Source organism: Sapajus apella, unplaced genomic scaffold (assembly GCF_009761245.1).
Source record: "Sapajus apella isolate SASKATOON/1434 unplaced genomic scaffold, GSC_monkey_1.0 scaffold76, whole genome shotgun sequence".
Lineage (NCBI taxonomy): Eukaryota > Metazoa > Chordata > Mammalia > Primates > Cebidae > Sapajus > Sapajus apella.
Genome location: NW_022437016.1, coordinates 8,469,253 through 8,493,021, shown reverse-complemented (window position 1 = coordinate 8,493,021; position 23,769 = coordinate 8,469,253). Strand labels below are relative to the sequence as shown.

Genomic DNA, 23,769 nt, shown 5'->3' with positions numbered 1-23,769 from the left:
TGAAGTCTAGTCATCCGACCTGAATTTGCATTTAATCTGTGCCATTTACTAGTTGCACGATCTTGTAAGAATTTTTAAATTTATGAGTCTGGTCCTTTCATCTGTCAAATGTTGACATTTTGAACCACACAGGAATGTCTGTGATGCATAATTTATTTTGTTTAATTCTTAAGAATTGTTTTGTATAGCACTGTATGGGAATGTGTATTTGTATATTTACGACTCAAATTTATTCACTTATTCATATCTTGCCTGGTAGGAAGTGTCTCTATTTCTAGATTGCCTTCAGTGTTCTTATCCTCCTTATCTGGGAATAATATTCTTGATAGCAATGTGAAGGACCTATCTTGGGAAAGCCAAAGAGATCTGGGAATGTTTGACAGATGAATAACAACTAAATAACTGAGTCCACTTGTCACATTATTACTGGTGTTGGTTGTTCTTTCCCATTTTTCTCTCTCTCTCTCTTGGTGCGGGGGATGGGGGGGCGAGGATTGGAGAGTTCAGTATTATCCAAATAGTTGGACAGTTTAAAACCTTGCAGCTAATGAATATACAACTTTTAAAAGTTTGAAGTTTGTTTTCCACTAGAAATTCAGACAGGAGACCCTTTTTACATATGAAAATCATTTGACAAATGCTTATCAATTAGTAATATACCTATACTGTTTTCTTTATGAACCCCTGTTATAGGTAGGTGAATATAAAGTTCTATAAGTAACACATTGGAAATTACAAAATACAGTAATTGAAACTCATTAGAACAAATTCTTTTTATGGTCTCACTTTCTCCTGAAGTATTAAGTATATATGCATGCATTTATTAAGTGGCTGAGTTAGTTGTTATGAAAATCCTAATGTTGAGTTTTCTAATAACTGAGAAAAATCTGTATTAAGGAAGAAGTTTTGCATTTTAGTTTTTTTTTTCCCTGAGCAAAAGGTTGGAAAAATTACTAAGGTTGACTTGAAAGTGTCATTCAGGACTAAGAATGTTCTTTTTTGAGTTGGTGTCTATGTTTTAGGGGTTAGGTGAGAGTCATCTTGTAAAAAGAAAGATTATTTTCTATAGATTGTGGAAGTTTTTGTTCTCTTTCTAGCATGTAGCAAACTGAGTACTTATTAAGTTGAAGTTTTATTAATACTGTTAGATTGGATATACCATGAGTTAGAGTATAGCCTGAATTATACTCTGATGTGATAAATTAGGAGGACACTGTATTAGTAATTTAGTAGTTTAAAGTTATCCAAATTAGGAAAATAGTATAACAACTGTTTATAGTTGAACAGATTTGGCCTAAATTAAACAAATTATACTCCAGTCGGGAAGACCAAAACTTAATTTAGTAAAAGTTTAATATAGGCTAAAAAGCTTTTTAAAGAATTGGATATAATGTATTCAGAATTGGATAATGGATTAGTCACAATCCTTGTTTATGACATAGTCTCATTGGCCTGTTTTTATTTTATTTTAAAAAATGCAATAAGCACTTGTTTATCCACCATGGTGGGGGGGGGAAGGTAGGTACTTATGACCTCTAGGTTTCCCCAACCATCCTATCCCCATGCCTTCCCTTGACTGAATTCAAGCCTGAATTTCATAGTCATCCTCTTGCTTTCTGTTTTTATATAACTTTATCATATATGGATTCTTAGAAGGAATAGTTTTTTATTTTGGTTTTATTTTTATAAAAAGGTTATTCTGTGATTTAATCATTTTGGGGCTTAGCGTTTTTACTTAATGTAATGCTAAATTTTATTCATATTGTTGCATGTCATCGTAATTCATTCACTTGGTCGAATAATGTATTATCTTAATGTACATACTTTGTTCATTTACCTGCAAATGGACATTTCACGTTTTCCAGGTTTTTGCTGTTGTGAACAGTTTTGCTATGAACATTCTAATATGTGTCTCTTGTTTGTACATGTGTGAGTTTCTCTTGGTGTATACCTAGGAGTAAAATCCTTACATAATAGGTTATGGGACTGTTCAGTTTGTGAAATAAGACTGAACATTTTTTTCCACCATCAATACATAAAAAAGACCCTGTGGGTCCACATTCTTTCCAGTTCTTGGTATTTTCAGACTTCTGATTTTTTTTGGAACTTGAATAGATGTAAAATGATATTTTAGTTTTGTTTCATTTGCTTGGATTTTTTTTTTTTTTTTTTGAGATGGAGTCTTGCTCTGTCCCCCAGGCCAGAGTGCAGTGGCACTATCTTAGCTCACCGCAACCTCTGCCTCCCAGGTTCAAGTGATTCTCCTGCCTCAGCCTTCCAAGTAGCTGGGATTACAGGCACCCACCACTGCACCTGGCTATCTTTTGTATTTTTAGTAGAGATGGGGTTTCACCATCTTAGCCAGGCTGGTCTTGAACTGCCGACCTCTTGATCCACCCGCCTCCGCCTCCCAAAGTGCTGGGATTACAGGAGTGAGCCCCTGTGCCCAGCCTGCTTGATTATTTTCTATAATACTTTTTCTTCTATTTTTATTGGTTTTGTGTTTTACCTTCTGTGAAATGCTTGTTCTTGCCTTTTTTTCCCCCTTTTTTCTTCCCCTTCTCCTGTTTGTGTGTGTGTGTGTGTGTGCGCGCGCGTGCGTGCGCACGTGCACGCTTTTGTTTTGGATTTTAAGACTTCTTTTTACATTCTTGATGCCTATCTTTTGTTGGATGTATGTATTTCAAAACTTGTTTGTAACTTGGTTTTTGATGTATCTTCACAGTGTTTTCTGATGACCAAAAGTTCTTGATTTTAGTACACTAAGATTTATTTTATAGTTAACACTTCTGTGTCTTTAAGAAATAATTGACTTTTCTTTTTCTCATTTTGTAGGCCAATGTCTGTTAACACTATAGCTCACTTATTTAAAGGCTTGAGATTGCAGTGGTAGAATAGATAAAAAGGAGTAAGATAGTTTAAGAAAATGAAAGAATAGGAAGCATTTCAGATATACCAATATGTGTAACTACAAATTGCTCATTCCCAATCCCCAAATAGAAAATAAGCCTATGTTAAAAGGTAGATACATATTTGTTTTTTGAATACAAGTACCTGAATAAGGTTCACTGATCTGCTACCATGACTTTTCCCTAAACTCTCAGCAGCCTGTATGTTTCATGAATGATTTACCCTTTCTTGGAACCTTGCTCATGGTTGTGCTCGCGTGCGTGCTCTCTCTCTCTCTCGCGCGCACGCTCTCTCTCTCTCTCTCTCCCCCCCCCCCCCTTTATATAGTTTTTTGGGTACAGCAACCATTGGTGAGAAAATGTGTCTGACCTGTGTTATTTATCTAGACAAATTTATTATTTATTTTGAAAATTATTTTTATTGTTGAGCTTGAAAATATTAGAAATGAAACCATGTATTATAAGCTTAACCTAAAGAAATATATATATTTTTGTAATAAAACAGTTTTAAAAATGAATTTTTCTAAACTCTAATTTTAACTTTAAAAAAGTGTTTCACTTAAGTGCTTCTCTATTCATTCTGCTTATCAACATTTGTATGGTACATACCCATATCTCCTGTCCCTTCTATATATGCGCTCTGTTCTCTAGCAGATTTGAAATCTGGAAACCTTCACCAGCACACCTGTGCACACATACATGCACACATATACCCCATACTCTTTTATAGCCATCCTCCTTACATGTTGTTTCTGCTTTTGGGAAAGTATACATAGTGAACTTCTTGTGCTTTACTAATAAGAGTACGATTGTTGCCATCACAAAAATAGCATATCTGTGTAGTACTTTATCAAATGCTTTTACATTTTTTCATTTAATTCTTACCACAAGTCTATGTAATTAGCTGGGCAGGTTGTAATCCCACTTTAGGCTGTGTTGTTGATACTGAAGCTTGAAGACATAAAGTTAAGTCCTTTCCTGGTATTTGTTGTATTAAGTATTTTTTGGTTGGATGGATGAATAAATGGCTAGTTATGCTCATCATAATGTTCTTTCGATTACATGATAGCATCAGATTTAACTGTACCCCAGGTAAGGTTTTGATATATAGTAGAAACTGGAATGTTTATTGACTAAGACTTGTAAGTATTATGGGTACCTAGTTCTAGACTAGCCTTCTTGCCATAAACAGCTATGAAACTCGACAGAATATATGTGGGAACATTTTCAGGCTTTGGGCAACAGGCAGCACAAGATTGCAGTCTTGACACTGATGATGAGAGCTAAGTGATTACTCCTTTTTTCTGCCCGAGGACAATTTGCTGACCTGGAGTGCAAGCAGAGTGTGGTCACTTTAACTACGTTGAGGAGGCAGAGGTTGGGATTTGGTACACTTGATACAGCTAAAGTCTTTGGGGAAGGGAACCAGATAGGAGGAAGCTGTACAAGAGAGGTTCCCAAATGTTTGAGTTTCTCATGAATTCTTCCAGAGTGTTGGGCTATCCGTGATTCGGAAAGATTGTGGAGGGTTTATTAGGTGGCTGCCACAGGGTTGGCAGTGGAACAAATACTAGAAATATGTGGCTAAGGGATGTTAGAACTTTGTCCCGGCCACAATTGAGAGACCTCCCAGGCATCTGGATGAAACACTAGAAAAAACCATGTGGTAAAGCTGGGATAAGCAATACTATTAAATCATAGTCATACTCATTCAAGTATATATTGTTTATGGATGCTTTTGTGCTATAATGGCAAAGGTCAGTAGTTTCCACAGAGACTGTGTGGCTCACAGGACTACAATGTTTATTACTTTGCCCTTAAGAAAAAGTTTGCTGACTCTTGCTCTAGAGTAAGTCCTACTCTAGGACCCTCCTAACAACTAACTGTGCACTAGCTAAGGTCTGTGAGCAAATCCTGACAAAATCTGCAGGAAAGGCAGAACTTGGAGGCTGAGTTCTGCCAGGTTACAGGACTTGGGAAGTATCTTGGGCTTTCCATAGATCTGTCCTAACAAAAGTATTACTGTACTTAAAATTAGAATGTTTGGAGCAGTATTACCTTCTTTTGTGTTTTTTGGAACCTTCATAATAGTGACAGTGACTTTAGCCAGCACCCTCTAACGTGTTGAATGTCTTCTTTACTCCCCTAGATAGTTCTGTGTTGGAATATGTCTCATTCTACTTAAAAGCCAAATAAAACAAAACAAAAAAAACCCTTATAATCTTCTTTGATGGAGAACTTTCTTGTATCTTCTGCTCAATATCAATATTTAGTTTGCATTGAATACTTATTTTGCTAGTACTGGAAGGCTGAGACCAAAGCTAAAGTAGCTTCTTGCTAAAGAGGAGCAAAGTTCCTTTTGTTTTTACATTTCTTACACGTGGACATAATTTTAAAAATATTTTGAAATTAGAAATTGTTAAAAGCTTATAGACAAAATAGAATATGATAAACAATTGTGTATTCACCACAAATAACTCTCTCATATTCTAATGTTTTACCAAACTTGTTTCAGATTTTTTTCCTCTAAGAAATCGTAACTGAGATATGTATTATGTGTATATCCCTCCCTGATGTGTTCTGTTCCTTCTTTTCCCAAAGGTAACCACTCTCTAGAATTTTTTGTCATTACTTTGAATGTTTTTTACACTAAAAAACTATGTCTATCTCTCTCTCCACAAATTATATGTAATATTACATTTTTTCAAGCATCTATTCAAGGCATCACTTTATGTTACTCTGCAACTAGCTTTTCCCCCCAACAAACATTGTTTTTGACTTCAGACATGATGAAATGGATCACTGTCATTCATAAACTGTGCAGTGTATATCGTCATTCTCTTGTTGATGGACATTTAGATTTCCAGTATTTTGTGATTATGCACAACATCAGTGCTACAGTAAATATTAGTGTTGTCTGTCTTAATGGGTTTCTGTGTTGAAGTTACTCTAGGTGCTGTAACCAGAAGCGGGATCGTTTCTTATAGGGTATCCACATCTTTGACATTGTCAGTTACTATTAAATTGCTCCTCGAGCTGTTTTTTTATTCTTTTACAGTTTCGCCTGCTTTGGTTTTATACAATTAGATATAATTGACTTTCCAAAGCAGACATGCTGTGCCTGAAGAAAATATGACATGAAAATCTCATCTTGCTACAGATCGATGGAAAGTTGATTGTTTAGATGCTTAATAAATTCATTTCTGTTTTAAAAATCTCCTTATGGAAATGTTCAGACATACATAAGTAGCGAGAACCCCAGTGAACTGTAAATAACCCAGTCATTCATTTTCAATTCTTATCAACATGTGACCAATTGTATTTTACTTCCCTGCCCCTGCAACTGGATTATTACAATTTTTTAAATCTCAGGTTTCACATAGGTTCATCTCTAAATAGTTTGGTATATATCTCTAAAAGGTATGACTCCCCTATCCCAAAATGAAACTCACACAATACCATTATCACACTCCAGAAATAATCCGCAAATGTCAAATATTCAGTGTCCAGATTTCCCCAGTTGTGTTTTTTAGTTTTTAATCTAAGATATTTAAAGTATGATTACATTGCAAAAACATACACTTTTAAGGAATAGTTTTAATTGATTTAATACGAAATGTAGATTTCTCATGTATCATAAAATCTTGTATAAGTAGACTTAAAAAAAGTAAAAGTAATCTAGGTCTAGTCCATCCCTTTTCCTTTATAAACAATGGAATTGAGGCTCAAAATTGAGGTTTGTTCACAATTGGCGAGCACGTTAGGAGTCGAGCTGGAACTCTAATGCAGATCCTTTGACCCCAATCTATTGGTTTTACACCAATTACATTGGATGGCCTATCTTAGGTTCTTCTTTTGTCCATTACCTCAGAATTATTTTTTCCAGTGGTTTTTAATAAATATCAGTAGTACTAATCTTGTGATTTACGTCAGGTTTTATTTTAAAAGGAATTTGTGAAAGGGTTGAATTATAATATCAACACTTGAGCCAAAGATACTGAATTATTCTGAAAAGCGACTTGTCTTTTCTGACCTAGATACATAGTTTCCAACTGTGGCAGAGGATGCCAGAAAGAGCAGAATGAGTATTGGTGAGAACCTGGAAATTAAATTACTATATTACTGAAGAATCTAATGTACTTACTAATTGTTAGCACTTTTAATTAATATAAGAAAATTTTCCTGTATGGACACAATATTGGTGAATCTATGTATTTTTATTTTTGGAGGTTAAAACCTATTTATTTTGCCAATGTGAAAACAAAATGACTTTTGTTTTAAAATTGGTAATTTGTTGACAATACTGCTTGCTTATAACTAGATTGCAGATTGTAAGTTCATTTTGCAAACTTGCCTCATTACGAGAAATAATCATGTCCATTCTCTCTCCAGTTAGAGGTTTTGTTTTGTTTCGTTTTGTTTTGCCATGCTCTGTTGTATAGAACAGCAATAGAAGGTCTTTTGAGAATCAAAGACACAGTTTTAAGCTTGTTTACCAAGATATTGGTTTACCCTTCAGTGTTAAGTGTGCTTCAGTGTGCAGGGGAGGACAGAGAATATTTGAATTCTTTTTTTTTTTTTTTGAGTTGGAGTTTTGCTCTTGTTGCCCAGGCTGGAGTGTAGTGACGTGATCTCAGCTCACTGCAACCTCTGCCTCCCAGCTTCAAACAGTTCTCCTGCCTCAGCTTCCTGAGTAGCTGGGATTATAGGTGTCTGCCATCACACTGGGCTAATTGTTGTATTTTTAGTAGAGACAAGGTTTCGCCATAGTGGCCAGGCTGGTCTTGAACTCCTGACCTCGGGTGATCCACCTGCCTCAGCCTCTCAAAGTGCCGGGATTACTGGCTTAACTGTTTCATGGCACATTACCTCTTTTTCCTTTTGCTCAGAATTGTCACAAAATCTGTAAATTCTAAAAATAGTCTGATGACCTCTATTACTCCCTTTTAGTGAGAGGAAAATAAATAGCTGTGGAGTCATGTTACCAGTCTGGTGCTATTTCATGTTTGATCATGGTTTAAAGGAATAGATGGCAAGTTGAGCTTTTAAAGATCACTGTGTGAAATCATATATTTACCTGGTCTTTGATTTGTTTGTGGAGACAGTAATGTGAAATGGAAAAGATATTGGGAACCCAATTCTAGGGTTAGCTCTGCAAGCACTTCACTGTATGATTATAGACAAATCATTTAACATCTTTGTATATTTGTGCTTTCACATTTTAAAAGATTATAAAAGAAATTTATCTGTTCTTTACTACTTTTCACGATCATCGTGTGAGCATTGATTGGGATCCTGTATGAGAATATATTTTGAGAAATTCGTTTGTGTTTCTCCTTTGTACCAGGCATTGTTCTAAGGGTGCAAAACAGAGTAGACAAAGACACCATGTGCCAATGGTAAGTCCTCTGCAGAAAAATAAAGCAGATATGCTTTGGGAGGGACTGCTGTGAGAGAGGTTGCTTTTTTTTTTTTTGAAACAGAATCTTACTCTGTCGCCCAGGCTGGAGTGCAGTGGCACGATCTCGGCTCAATGCAACCTCTGCCTCCCAGGTTCAAGCAATTCTCCTGCCTCAGCCTCCTGAGTAACTGGGAGTACAGGTGCACACCACCACGCCTAGCTAATTGTTGTAATTTTAGTAGAGAAAGGGTTTCACCATATTGATCAGGCTGGTCATGAACTCCTGACCTTAGGTGATCCACCCGACTTGACCTCCCAAAGTGCTGGGATTACAGGAATGAGTCACTGCACTTGGCTTAGGTTGCTATTTTAGATAGGGTGGTCAGAGACAGGCTCAAAAGATGATGTTTGAGTAGACACCTGAAGAAGTGAGAGAAGGAGTGATGTGGATATTGGGGGTAAACTAGCAAGTGGAAAGGCTCTGAGCTGGGAGCCCAGCAAGGATACCAATGGGAATAGTGCACAGTGAGTGAGGAATAGTGAGAGAGGTTGAGGCTAGGAAGTTAATGGGAATCATATTATTAGGGCCTTATAGCCTTATTTATTATGCAGTATTTACTCAGAGACAGGAAACTGTTGGAAGATTTTGAGCAGAGGAATGCCATTACCTAATTAAATTTTCTTTTTTTTTCTTTTTTAGGGATGGGGTCTTGCTGTGTCACCCAGGCTGGCAATGGAGTGATTATGGCTCACTGCAGCCTCAAACTCCTGGGCTCCAGTGATCCTCCTTCCTCAGCCTCCCAAGTAGCTAGGATTACAGGCACATGCCACCATGCCTGGCTAAATTTTTTGTAGAGACAGGGTCTTGTGATGTTGCCCAGGCTATCTTGAAGTCCTGGCCTCAAGTAGTCCTCCCATCTTAGCCTCCCAAAGTGTTGGGATTGCAGGTGTGAGCCACCATGCTTGGATGCTAATATACTTTAGCAGGAATACTCTGGATGCTGTTGCTGAGAATAAACTCTGGGGAAAGGTTTATTTTCAGGTGAGAAAGTAAGATGACTAGTTGGAAGGCAATGTATAATCCAGGTGAGAGATGGTGGTTGCTCCAACCAGGTTGATAATAGTGGAGGTGATTAAAAGTGGTCAGAATTTATTTTTATTTTTTAGATTTTTAAATTTTAGTTTTTGGTGTTTAAAGATATATAGTAGGTATATATATTTATGGAGTAGATGTGATGTTTTGATAATCACATTAGGGTAAATGGCACATCTATCACTTTAAGCATTTCTCATTTCTTTGTGTAACAGAAATTCCAAGTATACTTTTATTTCTTTTTAAATGTACAGTAAATTATTGTTGACTGATGAAGGAAAGAATTCTAAAGCCAGTAAGACAAAAGCATCAGATAATCTACAAAGGAACACCTATCAGACCAACAGTAGACTTCTCAGCAGAAACCTTAAAAGCCAAAAGAAATGTGGTCCTGTCTTCAACCTCTTTAAACAGAACAACTATCAGCCAAGATTTTTTTTGATCCCAAAAACTAAGTTTTGTAAATGAAGGAGAAATGAAGTCTACCAAACCAGCACTACAAGAAATGCTAAAAGGAGTTCTAAACCTTGAAACAAATGCCTGATATGCACCAAAGTAGACAGCTTAAAACTCAGAACCTATAAAACAATTACACAATGAAAAAATAAAAATAAAAACAAACTAGATAACAACATGATGAAGAGAATGATACTTCATCTCAGTGTTAGCATTGAATGTAAATGGCCTAAACGCTCCACTTAACAGAGAATGGCAGAATGGGCACAGAATCCAATTATCTGCCCTCTTCAAGAAACTCACCTAAGAAAAGGAGTCATATAAACTCAAAAAGTTGAAAAAGGTATTCCACATAAATGGAAACCCAAATCAAACAGGAGTAGTTATTCTTAGACAAAACAAACTTCAAAGCAACGACAGTAAAGACAAAGATGGTCACGATATAATGATAAAAGGATCAATTCAACAAGATACTACAATCCTAAACTTATATGCATCTAACACTGAGCTCCCAGATTTGTAAACCATTACTACTGGACCTAAGAAATGAGGTAGACAGCAAAACAATAGTAGTGGTAGACTTCAGTACACCACCGGCAACACTAGACAGATCTTTGAGACTAATGTCGACAGAGAAACAAGGGACTTAAGTGACATGCTAGAACAAATGGACTGATATTTACAGAACATTCTACCTAAGATCTGCAGAATATACATTCTTTTTTTTTTTTTTTTTGAGACAGAATCTTGCTCTGTCGCCCAGGCTGGAGTGCAGTGGCAAGATCTTGCCTCACTGCAACCTCTGCCTCCTGTGTTCAATCAGTTCTCTGCCTCAGCCTCCTGAGTAGCTGGGATTACAGGTGCCTGCCACCATGCCTAGCTAATTTTTGTACTTTTAGTAGAGATGGGATTTTACCATCTTGGCCAGGCTGGCCAAGATGATCCACCAGGTGATCCACCTGCCTCGGCCTCCCAAAGTACTGGGATTACAGACGTGAGCCACCATGCCTGGCCAGAATATACTACCAGCACATGGAACATTTTCCAAGATAGATCATATGATAGGCCACAAAACACATGTCAATAAATTTTTAAAAAATCGAAATTACATCAGATATCTCTGCAGACCACAGTGGAATAAAACTAGAAATCAACTCAAAAAGGAACCCTCAAAACTATACAAATACATGTGAGTTAAATATTCTGCTCCTGAATGATATCTGGGTTAACAATGAAACCAAGATGGAAATTTAAAAATTCTTTGAATTGAATGGTAATAATGAGACAAGTTATCAAAACCTTTGGGATACAGCAAAAGCAGTGCTGATGAAAGCTTATATCACTGAATGCCTACATCAAAAAGTCTGAAAGAGCACAAATTGACAACCTAATGTCACACCTCAAGGAACTGTAAAAACAAGAACAAACTAAACCTAAAGCTAGAAGAAGAAAAGAAGTAACAAAGATCAGAGCAGAACTAAATGAAATTCAAACACACAAAAAGTACAGAAGATCAGTGAAACAAAAAGCTGTTGCTTTGAAAAAATAAATTTAATAGACCAATAGCTAGATTAATCAAGAAGAAAGAAGGCCCAAATAAGCTCAATTAGAAATGAAACTGGTGACATTGCAGTCGACACCACAGAAACACAAGAGATCATTCGAGACTACTGTGAACACCTTTATGTGCACAAACTAGAAAAGCCAGAGGGAATGGACAGATTCCTGGAAACAACCTTCCTAGATTAAATCACGAAGAAGTAAAACCTTGAACAGACCAATAACAAGCAGTGAGATTGAATCAGTAATTAAAAAATTGCCAGCAACAACAAAAAAGCCCGGGACCAGATGGATTCACAACTGAACTCTACTAGACATTCAAAGAATTGGTACCAATCCTACTGAAACTATTCCCAAAAGACTGAGAGAAGAAATCCTCCCTAGATCGTTCTATGAAACCAGTATCATCCCAATTAGAAAACTAGTAAAGGATACAACAAAAGAGGAAAACTGCAGACCAATTTTTCTGATGAACACAGATGCAAAAATCCTCAACAAAATATTAGCTAAGTGCCAACAACACATCAAAAAGATAATTCGTCATGACCAAGTGGGTTTCATGGCAGAATGGACACAGAATCCAAATATTTGCTGTCTTCAAGAAACTCACCTAGCAGGAATGGTTTAACATATGCAAGTCAGTAAATGTGATACAGCGCATAAACAGAATTTAAAACAAAAAACATATTATCTCAATAGATGCAAAATCCAGCACACTTTATGATAACTGTCAACCAACTGTTGAGAGTAGAAGAGACCTACCTCAAAATAATAAGAAGCCATCCGGACACATACCCACAGCCAACATCATATGGAATGGGGAAAATTTGAAAGCATTGCCCCAGAGAACAGGAACAAGACAAGGATGCCTCACTTTTACCACTCCTAGTCAACCAGAACAATTAGGCAAGAGAAAGGGTATCCAGATTGGAAAAGAGAGAGTCAAATTATTGCTGTAGCAGATGATATGATTGTATGCCTAGAAAATCATAGACTCTTAGATTTGATAAATTCAGTAAAGTCTCAGGTTACAGAATCAGCGTAGACAAATCAGTAGCACTGCTATATACCAACGTCAATCAAGCTGAGAATCAAATCAGTAATTCAGTCTCTTTTACAACATCTGCAAATAAAATAAAATATCTAGGAATGTACCTGACCAAGGAGGTGAAAGATCTCTACAAGGAGAACTATAGCACTGTTGAAAGAAATTGTAAATGATACAAACAAATGGAAACACATCCCACGCTCATGGATTGGAAGAATCATTATCCTGAAAATGACTATACTTCCCAAAGGAATCTACAGATTCATTGCAATTCCCATCAAAATACCAACATCATTTTTCACAGAATTAGAAAAAACAGTCCTAAAATTCATATGGAACCAAAAAAGAGCCTGCATAGTCAAAGCCATTGTAAGCAAAAAGAACAAATCTGGAGGCATCACATTACCAGATTTCAAACTGTACTACAAGGATACAGTTACCAAAACAGTACATGGTGCAGATATAAAACTGGGCACGTAGACAAATGGAACAGAACAGAGAACCCAGAAATAAAGCCAGATAGGTACAGCCAACTGATCTTTGATGAAGCATATATAAACATAAATTGGGGAATGGACACTATTTAATAAATGATCCTGGGAAAACTGGCAAGCCACATATAATAGATGAATTAAACTGTATCTCTCACTATATACAAAACTCATGATGGATCAAGGACTTAAATATAAGACCTGAAGTCATAAAAATTCTAGAAGATAATGTTGGAAAAACTCTTCTAGACATTGGCCTAGGCAAAGAATTGATGGCTAAGACCCCAAAAGCAAATGCAACAAAAACGAAAATAAATAAATGGGACCTAATTAACTTAAAAAGCTTCTGCACAGCAAAAGAAATAACGGGGTAAACAGACAACCCACAGAATAGGAAAAAATATTTGCAAACTACACATCGAACAAAGGGCTAGTATCTGGAATCTGTAAGAAACTCAAATCAAGGAAAAAAAAATAAACCCCCTCCCATTAAAAGGTAGGCAAAAGGCTGTGGTGCTGAGGCTCACACTTGTAATCCCATAATACTTTGGGAGGCTGAGGCAGGTGAATGTAATACTTTGGGAGGCTGAGGCAGGTGAATCACCTGAGGTCAGGATTTCAAGACCAGCCTGGCCGACATGGTGAAACCCTGTCTCTACAAAAATACAAAAAAAAAAAAAAAAAAAATTAGCTCGGCATGATGGTGGGTTCCTGTAATCTCAGTTACTCGGGAGGCTGAGGTGAGAGATTTACTTGAACCCAGAAAGTGGAGATTGTAGTGTGCTGAGATCGCACCATTGCACTTCGGCCTGGGTGCCAGAGTGAGACTCTCAGAAAAAATAAAAAATAAAAAGTAGGCAAAAGACATGAATAGACATTTCTGAAAAGGGAATCTACAAATGGTCAGCATACATACGAAAAAAATGCCTAACATCACTAATCATCAGATTAAAACCACAGTGAGATACCACTTTACTCCTGCTAGAATGGTCATTATTAAAACAAAATGGTGGGGGCACAGTGGCTCACATCTGTAATCCCAGCACTTTTGGAGGCCGAGGCAAGCAAATCACTTGAGGTCAAGAGTTCAAGACAAGCCTGGCCAACATGGTGAAACCCTGTCTCTACTAAAAATAGAAAAATTAGCTGAACATGGTGGTGGGTGCCTATAATCCCAGCTACTCAGGAAGCTTAGGCAGGAGAATCGCTTGAACTGGGAGGTAGAGGTTGCAGTGAGCTGAGATTGTGCTACTGCATTCCAGCCTGGGCCACAGAGTGAGACTGACTCCATCTCAAAAAAAACAAAACACAAAACAGTAGATGATATTGTGGTTGTGGGGAAAAGAGAAGCTTATACACTACTGGTGGGAATGTAAATTAGTACAACCTCTGAAAAACAGTATGGAGATTCTTCAAATAGCTAAAAGTAGATCTACCATTTGATCCAGCCATCCCAATACTGGGTATCTACCCAAAGGAAAAGAAGTCATTGTATGAAAAAGACACTTGCATGTATATGTTTATAGCAGCACAGTTTACAATTGCAAAGATGTAGAACCAACCTAGGTACCCATCGACTAATGAGTGGGTAAATAAAATGTGGTGTGTATATACCATATAGTACCATTCAGCCATTCAAAGAAAGGAAATAATGTGTTTTGCAGCAACTTGTATGGAACTGGAGGTCATTATGCTAAGTGAAGTATCACGGGAGTGGAAAGTCAAAAACCATAAGTGAAAGCTGAGCTGTGAGTACCCAAAGGCATACAGAGTGATATAATGAACTTTAAAGACTCAGAAGGGGGAGGTTGGGAGGGGAGCCAGGGTTTTAAAAATAAACAAAACTACACTTTAGGTACAGTGAACACCACTTGGCTGATGGGTGCACTAAAATTTCAGAATTAACTATTATATAATTCATCCATGTAACAGAAGCCACTTGTACCCCAAAAAGTATTGAAATAAAAACTGTAATAACCATGTTGTGTTATCAAATACTAGATTGTTTTCATTCTATTTAACTATGTTTTTTTGTATGCATTAATCATCTCCACTTTTCCCAACTCTCTTGGTCTCCTATAACCATCATTATGCTATTTTCTTGAGTTTAATTGTTTTAATTTTTAGTTTCCAAAAATGAATAAGAACATTTTAAGTTTGTTTTCCTTTGCCTGACTTACTTCATTTGATGTAGTGACTTCTAGTTCCATCCATGCTGTTGCAAATAACAGGATCTCATTCTTTTTTTATGGCAGAATATTATTCCATTATGTATATGTACCACATTTACTTTATCCATTTGTCTCTTCATGGACATTTAGGTGGCTTCCAAATCTTGGCTGTTGTTAATAATGTTGCAATAAACATGGGAACATAGTTACCTTTTCAATGTACTGATTTCTTTTGGGTACATACCTAGCAGTGAGATTGCTGAACCATATGGTAGTTACATTTTTAGTTTTTTAGGATCCTTCAAACTGTTCTCCATAGTGGTTGTACTAATTAACATTCCTACCAACAGAATACAAGGGTTTCCTTTTCTATGTCCCTGCCAGCGTTTGTTATTGCCTGTCTTTTGGATAAAAGCCATTTTATCTGGGATAAGATTATATCTCATTATGGTTTTGATTTGCACTTCTCCAATCAGTGATGTTGAGTACCGTTTCATACACCTGTTTCCCATTAACATGCCTTCTTTTGAGAAATATCTATTTAGATTTTTTTGTCCATTTTTTAATTGGGTTATTAGATTTTTTCCTATTGTGTTATTTGAGCTTCCTATATATTTTGGTTATTAATCCCTGGTGAGATGGATGATTTGCAGATTTCTTCCATTCTTTGGGTTGTCTCTTTACTTTGTTGATTGTTTCCTTTGCTGTGCAGAAGCTTTTAACTTGATGTGATCTCATTTGTCCATTTTTGCCTTGGTTGCCTTTGCTGTGCGGTATTACTCAATACAGTGTTGCCCAGTCCAATGTCCTGGATAGTTTCCCCAATATTTTCTTTTAGTAGTTTCATAGTGTCAGGCTTTAGATTTAATTCTTTAATCCACTTTGATTTGATTTTTGTATATGATGCGAGATAGGGGTCTAATTTCATTCTTCTGCATATGGATATCCAATTTTCTCAGCTCCATTTATTGAAGACACTGTTTTTTTCCATAGTATGTGTTCTTTGCACCTTTGTCACAAACGAATTCACTATCAAGACGGGGGCATGTCCCCACCTGAGTTCAGCTGGCTCGGAGGGTTGGGGGACTTTGCCCCCTTGGTGCTCCGATTCAGATCCTGTGCTTACCTCATCCCTCCTACAATCTACAGTCCACAAGAGCCCTGCCAGACCATGGGGCGCTGTAGGTTGTTGATGCAAATATGAACAGCAGCTCCCGCCGAGCGCGACAAGTTGTCTCACGGACCTGGGCGGCAGTTTGGACTAAGGCCAGCAGGACAGACCATCCCACTGAGGGAGGCAGAGTTGAAAGCAGGGAAACAGACCATAAGGCCTGGCAGGCCCCACCTCCGCAGAACTCAAACTGAAAGCCTCATTAGAGAGCTTGGCAGCAAATCCACCAGTTTGACCCCAACCAGGAAGATTGATCTATGGGAGAGGAGCCATTGGGAAGGTGGGGCTAATCTCACCTGCAGACAAACTTCAGGGAAGGACCATCCACCCAACAACCTGACTCAACCTGAGAGAGCCCAGCAACGCCCTCTATAGGCCAAAAAAGATACAGCTCCAACCTCAGTAGAAAAAAAGTCCACTCAGAGACGACTCCTGAAATCACCAACTTCAAAGATCAAAGGAAGAGAGAGAAATCCCTGAAGATGGGAAAAAACCAGCACAAATAGATGAAACTATCAAAGAACAGAACACTTCTCCTCCTCCCAGGGATCACAACTCCTCACCCTCAAGGGAACAAAAAACGAGAATGAATCTGACGAATTGACAGAAGTAGGCTTCAGAAGATGGGTAACAACAAACTTCTCTGAGTTAAAAGACCATTTTCTAAGCCAATGCAAAGAAACTAAGAACCTTTAAAAAAAGACGAAATGATAACTAGAATAACCAGCTTAGAGAAGAACATAAATGCCTTGATGGAGCTGAAAAACACAGTACGAGAACTTAGTGAGGCATACACAAGTTTCAACAGCCAAATTGATCAAGCAGAAGAAAGGATATCAGAGATAGAAGATCAAATCAATGAAATAAAGTGAAAGGCAAGATGAGAGAAAGAAGAGTGAAAAAAAAAGACCAAAGCCTCCAAGAACTATGGGATTGTTGAAAAGACCTAATCTATGCTTGATCAGCATACCTGAATGTGACAGGGAGAATGAATCCAAGAAGATATTATCCGAGAGAATATTCCCAACCTAACAAGGCAGGCCAGCATTCAAATCCAGGAAATACAGAGAACACCAAAGAGATACTACTCAAAAAGAGCTACCCCAAGGCACATAATTGTGTCAGATTCACCAGGGTTGAAATGAAGGAAAAGATCCTAAGGGCAGCCAGAGAGAAAGGTTGAGTCACCCACAAAGGAAAGATCATCAGAGTCACAGCGGATCTCTCAGCAGAAACCCTCCAAGCTAAAAGGGAGTGGGGGCCAATATTCAACATCCTTAAAGAAAAGAAATTTCAACCCAGGATTTCATATCCGGCCAAACTAAGCTTCATAAGTGAAGGAGAAATAAAATCCTTTACAGACAAGCAATTGCTGAGAGATTTTGTCACTACAAAGCCTACCTTAGAAGAGTTAAGGAAGTACTAAACAGGCAATGGGACAACCAGTACCAGCCACTGCAAAAACGTACCAAATGGTAAAGAACAATGACTCAAGGAGGAAGCCACATCAACTAATAGGCAAAACAACCAGGATCAAATTCAAACATAACAGTATTAATGTTGAATGTCAATGGCCTAAATGCCGCAGTCAAAAAGCACAGACTGGCAAACTGGATAAAAAGTCAAGACCCATCGGAGTGCTATATTCAGGAGACCCATCTGACATGCAGAGACTCACATAGACTCAAAATAAAGGGATGGAAGAAGATTTACCAAGCAAATGGAGAGCAAAAGCAGGGGTAGCAATCCTAGTCTCTGATAAAATGGACTTTAAACCAACAAAGATCAAAAGAGACAAAGAAGGGCATTACATAATGGTAAAAGGATCAATGCAACAAGAAGAGCTAACTATCCTAAATATATGTGCACCCAGATACATAAAGCAAGTTCTTAATGACCTACAAGGAGACTTAGACTCCTGCATAATAATAGTGGGAGACTTTAACACTCCACTGACAATATTGGACAGATCAACGAGACAGAAAGTCAACAAGGATATCCAGGACTTGAATGCAGATTTGGACCAAGTGAACCTAATAGACATTTACAGGACACTCCACCCCAAATTCACAGAATACACATTCTTTTCAGCACCACATTGCACATAACTCCGAAATTGACCACATAATTGGAAGTAAATCACTCCTCAGCAAATGCAAAATAACGGGAATCATAACAGTCTCTCAGACCACAGCGCAATGAAATTAGAACTCAGGATTAAGAAAAGTACTCAAACCCGCACAATCACATGAAAACTGAAGAACTTTCTCCTGAATGGCGAATGGATGAACAATGAAATGAAGGCAGAAATAAAAATGTTCTTCGAAACCAACAAGAATGAAGATACAATGTAACAGATCCTGTGGGACACATTTAAGGCAGTGCCTAGAGGGAAATTTATAGCAATAGATGCCAACATGAGAAGCAAGAAATGTTCTAAAATTGACACCCTATCATCAAAATTGAAAGAGCTAGAGGAGCAAGATCAAAAAAAACTCAAAAGCTAGCAGAAGACAAGAAATAACTAAGATCAAGGCAGAACTGAAGGAGATAGAGACACAAAAAACCCTTCAAAAAAAAAAATACATCCAGGAGCTGGTTTTTTTGAAAAGAACAAAATAGACTGCTAGCTAGACTAATAAAAAAGAGAGAAGAATCAAATAGATGCAATAAAAAAACAATAAAGAGGAGATCACCACTGATTCCTCGGAAATACAAACTACCATCAGAGATTACTACAAACAGCTCTATGCACATAAACCAGTAAATCTGGAAGAAATGGATAAATTCCTGGACACTTACAGACTCCCAAGACTAAGCCAAGAAGAAGTTGAAAACCTGAATAGACCAATAACAAGGTCTGAAGTTGAGGCAGGAATTAATAGCCTACCAACCAAAAAAAGTCCAGGTCCAGATGGGTTCACAGCTGAATTCTAACAGACATACAAAGAGGAGCTAGTACCATTCCTATTGAAACTATTCCAAACAATACAAAAAGAGGGAATCCTCTGTAACTCTTTTCATGAGACCAACATCATCCTGATACCAAAATCCGGCAGAGACACAACTAAAAAACAAAACTATAGGCCAATAGCCATGATGAACATTGATGCAAAAATCTTCAGTAAAATACTGGCAAACCGAATCCAACAGCACATCAAAAAGCTTATCCACCATGATCAAGTAGGCTTCATCCCAGGGATGCAAGGCTGGTTCAACATACACAAATCTATAAACGTGATTCACCACATAAACAGAACCAAAGACAAAAACCACGTGAAGGCCTTCGACAAAATTCAACAGCCCTTTATGCTTAAAACTCTCAATAAACTAGCTATGGGTGGAACATACCTCAAAACAATAAAAGCTATTTACGAGAAACCCACAGCCAATATCATACTGAATGGGCAAAAACTAGAAGCATTCCTTTTAAAAACTGGCACTAGACAAGGATGTCTTCTCTCACCACTCCTATTCAATATGATATTGGAAATTCTAGCCGGAGCAATTAGGCAAGAAAAAGAAATAAAGGGCATTCAGTTAGGAAAAGAAGTCATATTGTCCCTATTTGCAGATGACTGATTGTATATTTAGAAGACCCCATTGTCTCAGCCCAAAACCTGCTTAAGCTGATAAGCAACTTCGGCAAAGTCTCAGGATACAAAATCAGTGTGCACAAATCACAAGCATTCCTATATACCAATAACAGACAAACAGAGAGCCAAATAATGAGCAAACTCCCATTTACAATTGCTGCAAAGAGAATAAAATACCTAGGAATACAACTAACAAATGACATAAAATATCTCTTCAAGGAGACCTAGAAACCGCTGATCAAGGAAATAAGAGAAGACACAAACAGACGGGAAAACATTTCCATGCTCATGGTTAGGAAGAATCAATATTGTGAAAATGGCCATACTGCCCAAAGTAATTTATAGATTCAATACTATCCCCATCAAGCTACCATTGACCTTCTTCACAGAACTGGAGAAAACCATTTTAAACTTCATATGGAGCCAAAAGAGAGCCCACGTAGCCAAGACAATCCTAAGCAAAAAGAACAAAGCTGGAGGCATCATGCTACCTGGCTTCAAACTATACTACACGGCTACAGTAATCAAAACAGCATGATACAGGTACCAAAAGAGAGATATAGACCAATGGAATAGAACAGAGGCCTTGGAAGCAACACCACACATCTACAACCATCTGATCTTCGACACACTGGACAAAAAGAAGCAATGAGGAAAGGATTCCCTGTTTAATAAATCATATTGGTTAAACTGGCTAGCCATATGCAGGAAGCTGAAACTGGACCTCTTCCTTACACCTTATACAAAAATTAATTCCAATGGATTAAAGATTTAAACATAAGAACTAACACCATAAAAACCCTAAAAAAACCTAGGCAACACCATTCAGGACACAGGCACAGGCATGGACTTCATGACTAAAACACCAAAAGCAATGGCAACAAAAGCCAAAATAGACAAATGAGATCTAATTAAACTTAAGAGTTTCTGCACAGCAAAAGAGACAATTATTAAACGGGCAACCAACAGAATGGGAAAAAATTTTTGCAATCTACCCATCAGACAAAGGGTTAATATCCAGACTCTGTATACAAAGAACTAAAGCAGATTTACAAGAAAAAAAACAAACCATTCAAAAGTGGGCAAAGGATATGAACAGACACTTTTCAAAAGAAGACAAATATGCGGCCAAGAAACATGAAAAAATGCTCATCATCATTGGTTATTAGAGAAATTCAAATGAAAACCACATTGAGATACCATTTCACTTCACTTAGAATGGCAGTCATTAAAAAATCTGGAGACAACAGATGCTGGAGAGGATGTGGAGAAAAAGGAACACTTTCACACTGTTGGTGGCAGTGTAGATTAGTTCAACCATTATGGAAGACAGTGTGGCGATTCCTCAAGGATCTAGAAATAGAAATTCCATTTGACCCAGCAATTCCATTACTGAGTATATACCCAAAGGATTATAAATTGTTCTATTATAAAGACCCATGCACACGTATGTTCATTGTGGCGCTGTTTACAATAGCAAAGACCTGGAACCAACCCAAATGCCCATCGATGATAGACTGGACAAAAAAGATGTGGCAGATATACACTATGGAATAATATGCACTAAAAAATGACGAATTGTGTGTCCTTTGTAGAGACGTGGATGAATCTAGAAACCATCATTTCCAGCAAACTGACACAAGAACAGAAAACAAAACACTGCATGTTTTCACTCATAGGTGGGTGATGGACAATAAGAACACAAGCACAGGGAAGGGAACAACACTTACAGGCTAGGTTGGGGAGTGGAGGGATAGCAAGCGGGGGGTGGGGAGGAAGGGGAGGGATAACACCAGGAGAAATGCCTGATGTAGGTGATGGGGGGTGGGGGGGATGGAGACAGCAAATCATCATGGCATGTATGTACCTGTGCAACAATCCTGCAGGATGCAGGATGTTCACATGTACCCCAGAGCCCAAATACAGTGGAAAAAAAAAGGTAGTCATTCTTCGAACCGCAAAACCTCGACTCCACATTTTCAGATTCCCTTAGAACTATTGATAATTGGGCCTTATAAGGCCAACGGTCATGAAAAGGACTAATTAGCATGATTATATGATACTTTTTTTTCTTTCAGCCACATTTAATAGTATAAGGTTAATGGTGTTGTATGGCCAAGAGGGTTGGATTTAAACAGGGTTAGAGTTTTTCCAGGAGAAGAAAAGAGAAGCAGTTGCTGATGTGAGTGATAAATAGTGGATCACATCATTTCAGTTGGATAAGGACAGAAATGAGGGCAGGAAAAGGATGAGGGACAGTGAAAGGTGGTAGCTTTAGTGATTATAGGTCCCAGTGGGGCATGTTTGTCTAAAATAGGAAAGATGATAAGAACACTGGAGGAAAGGAATGCAAGGACTGGAGAAGCCAGAATTATAGAAGGGCCATCTCTGTAGTTATTAAAATTCTAATACTTATGCCAGAAGTCAAGTTGAGTATGTGTCAGTAAGCTAAGTACAGTACTAAAGTCCTGAAGGAATGGGAGAGAGTTTGGGGGATTAATCCAAGATGGATAAGTCAAATAAGTAATGGAATTTGTGCTTATGGAGGATGAGCCAGAAAGTCCCTGTAAGTCACTGTGGTGATGACTGCCGTGGAAATATATGGGAAGAGATGGTGACTTTCAGATGGAATCGCTTTAGATTCTGTGATTATGGCATCCTAAGGAAAGATAAATTTAGGGTTGAATTCAAATTATATTGAGCATCTGCTGCATACAGGGTGATGTACTAGGTACTGTGGAGATAATAGTAAATCATTAAAACTGAGTAATAGAAATATAAAAGAAGCTGAAAAAGTGCTGGATGGCTCAAAGCAGGAAGAAATTGTATAAACTCAAGTATTAGGTAAGGCTTCATGGAGGGGTAGATTTGAGATGGTCATTTGATGAATAGAACAAGGACAAATCATGGTGGTGTGGTGTCCGTAATCTAGGTAAGGGAATTGGGTAACTTCAAGCTTAGCAGTAGCACAATGCAAGGTGTTCTAGGGTAGAGTCATTATTCCCATATTGACTGGAACTATGGTGTTGAGAGAAATGACAGGAATTATGATAGTGTTAAATTGTGAAGAACCTTGGATGCCACTGAATATTTGAGTTTAGTGCTAGTTACTTAGGTAATTAATGGTTATCAAAGGTTTTGAAGAGGAGTCTGATGTTCTCAAGGTAAAATTTTCCTCAGTGATGGGCGGAAGTGGGAATAGTATCGTGTAGAAGAGGATAAATCCCCGTAAATGGTAAAACGTAGAAAAACAGCTTTACGTAGTAGTATACAAGACTTCCAAATATGTAAATACCCGTAAATGATTAGATATCCGTAGTAGTAAAACAAGAATTAAAACAATTTTCCTGTTCCTATGCTATATCTCCTCTTCCTTTTTTAAAAATTGAGACAGGGTCTCTCTGTTGGCTAGTCTGGCCTTGAACTTCTGGGCTCAAATGATCCTCCCACCTCAGCCTCATGAGTAGCTGGGACTATAGGCATGTGCCACTGCACCCAGCCCTTTGTTTGTGTTTAATTTAGACATCTTGCCTCCTTTATAAGTTTTATTTACTTGACTTTCCAAATAGCACAGCCTCATTTTCCTCCAATCTCTCAGGTTACTCCTTCTCTAAGTATAGTTATGCTTCTCCTTTTGCTTTTTTTGGTATTCATTGGTACACCCACTCCCTTGGCGATTTTGTGGCTTCACATACTACTGAAAACCGCCATATTTATATCCTAATCCAAACCTCTCTGATGAACATTATGTCCATATCCAGTTTCCTTCTTGGCTATCTAATAAATATCTTAAATTCAATGTCAGATATCCAAAGCTGAATTTCTGATTTTACTCCCAAAACCTGCTCTCCCTGGCACCTTCTTTCACTCAGT

At 37.7% G+C, this 23,769-nt stretch overlaps 1 protein-coding gene across 3 annotated transcripts in view; it reads left to right on the top strand.

Moving 5' to 3' along the window:
• STRBP (spermatid perinuclear RNA binding protein) overlaps positions 1–23,769 on the top strand; it is a 167,529-nt gene that overhangs the window by 53,301 nt on the left and 90,459 nt on the right. Inside the window, exon 1 of one of the 3 annotated variants that reach the window (XM_032251617.1) lies at positions 14,623–14,706. The exons of the other annotated variants lie outside the window; for them this stretch is intronic. The gene's annotated coding sequence lies outside the window, so the exon portion shown is untranslated. Of the gene's footprint in view, positions 1–14,622; positions 14,707–23,769 lie in introns of those variants that run through there. 3 annotated transcript variants of the gene reach the window in all.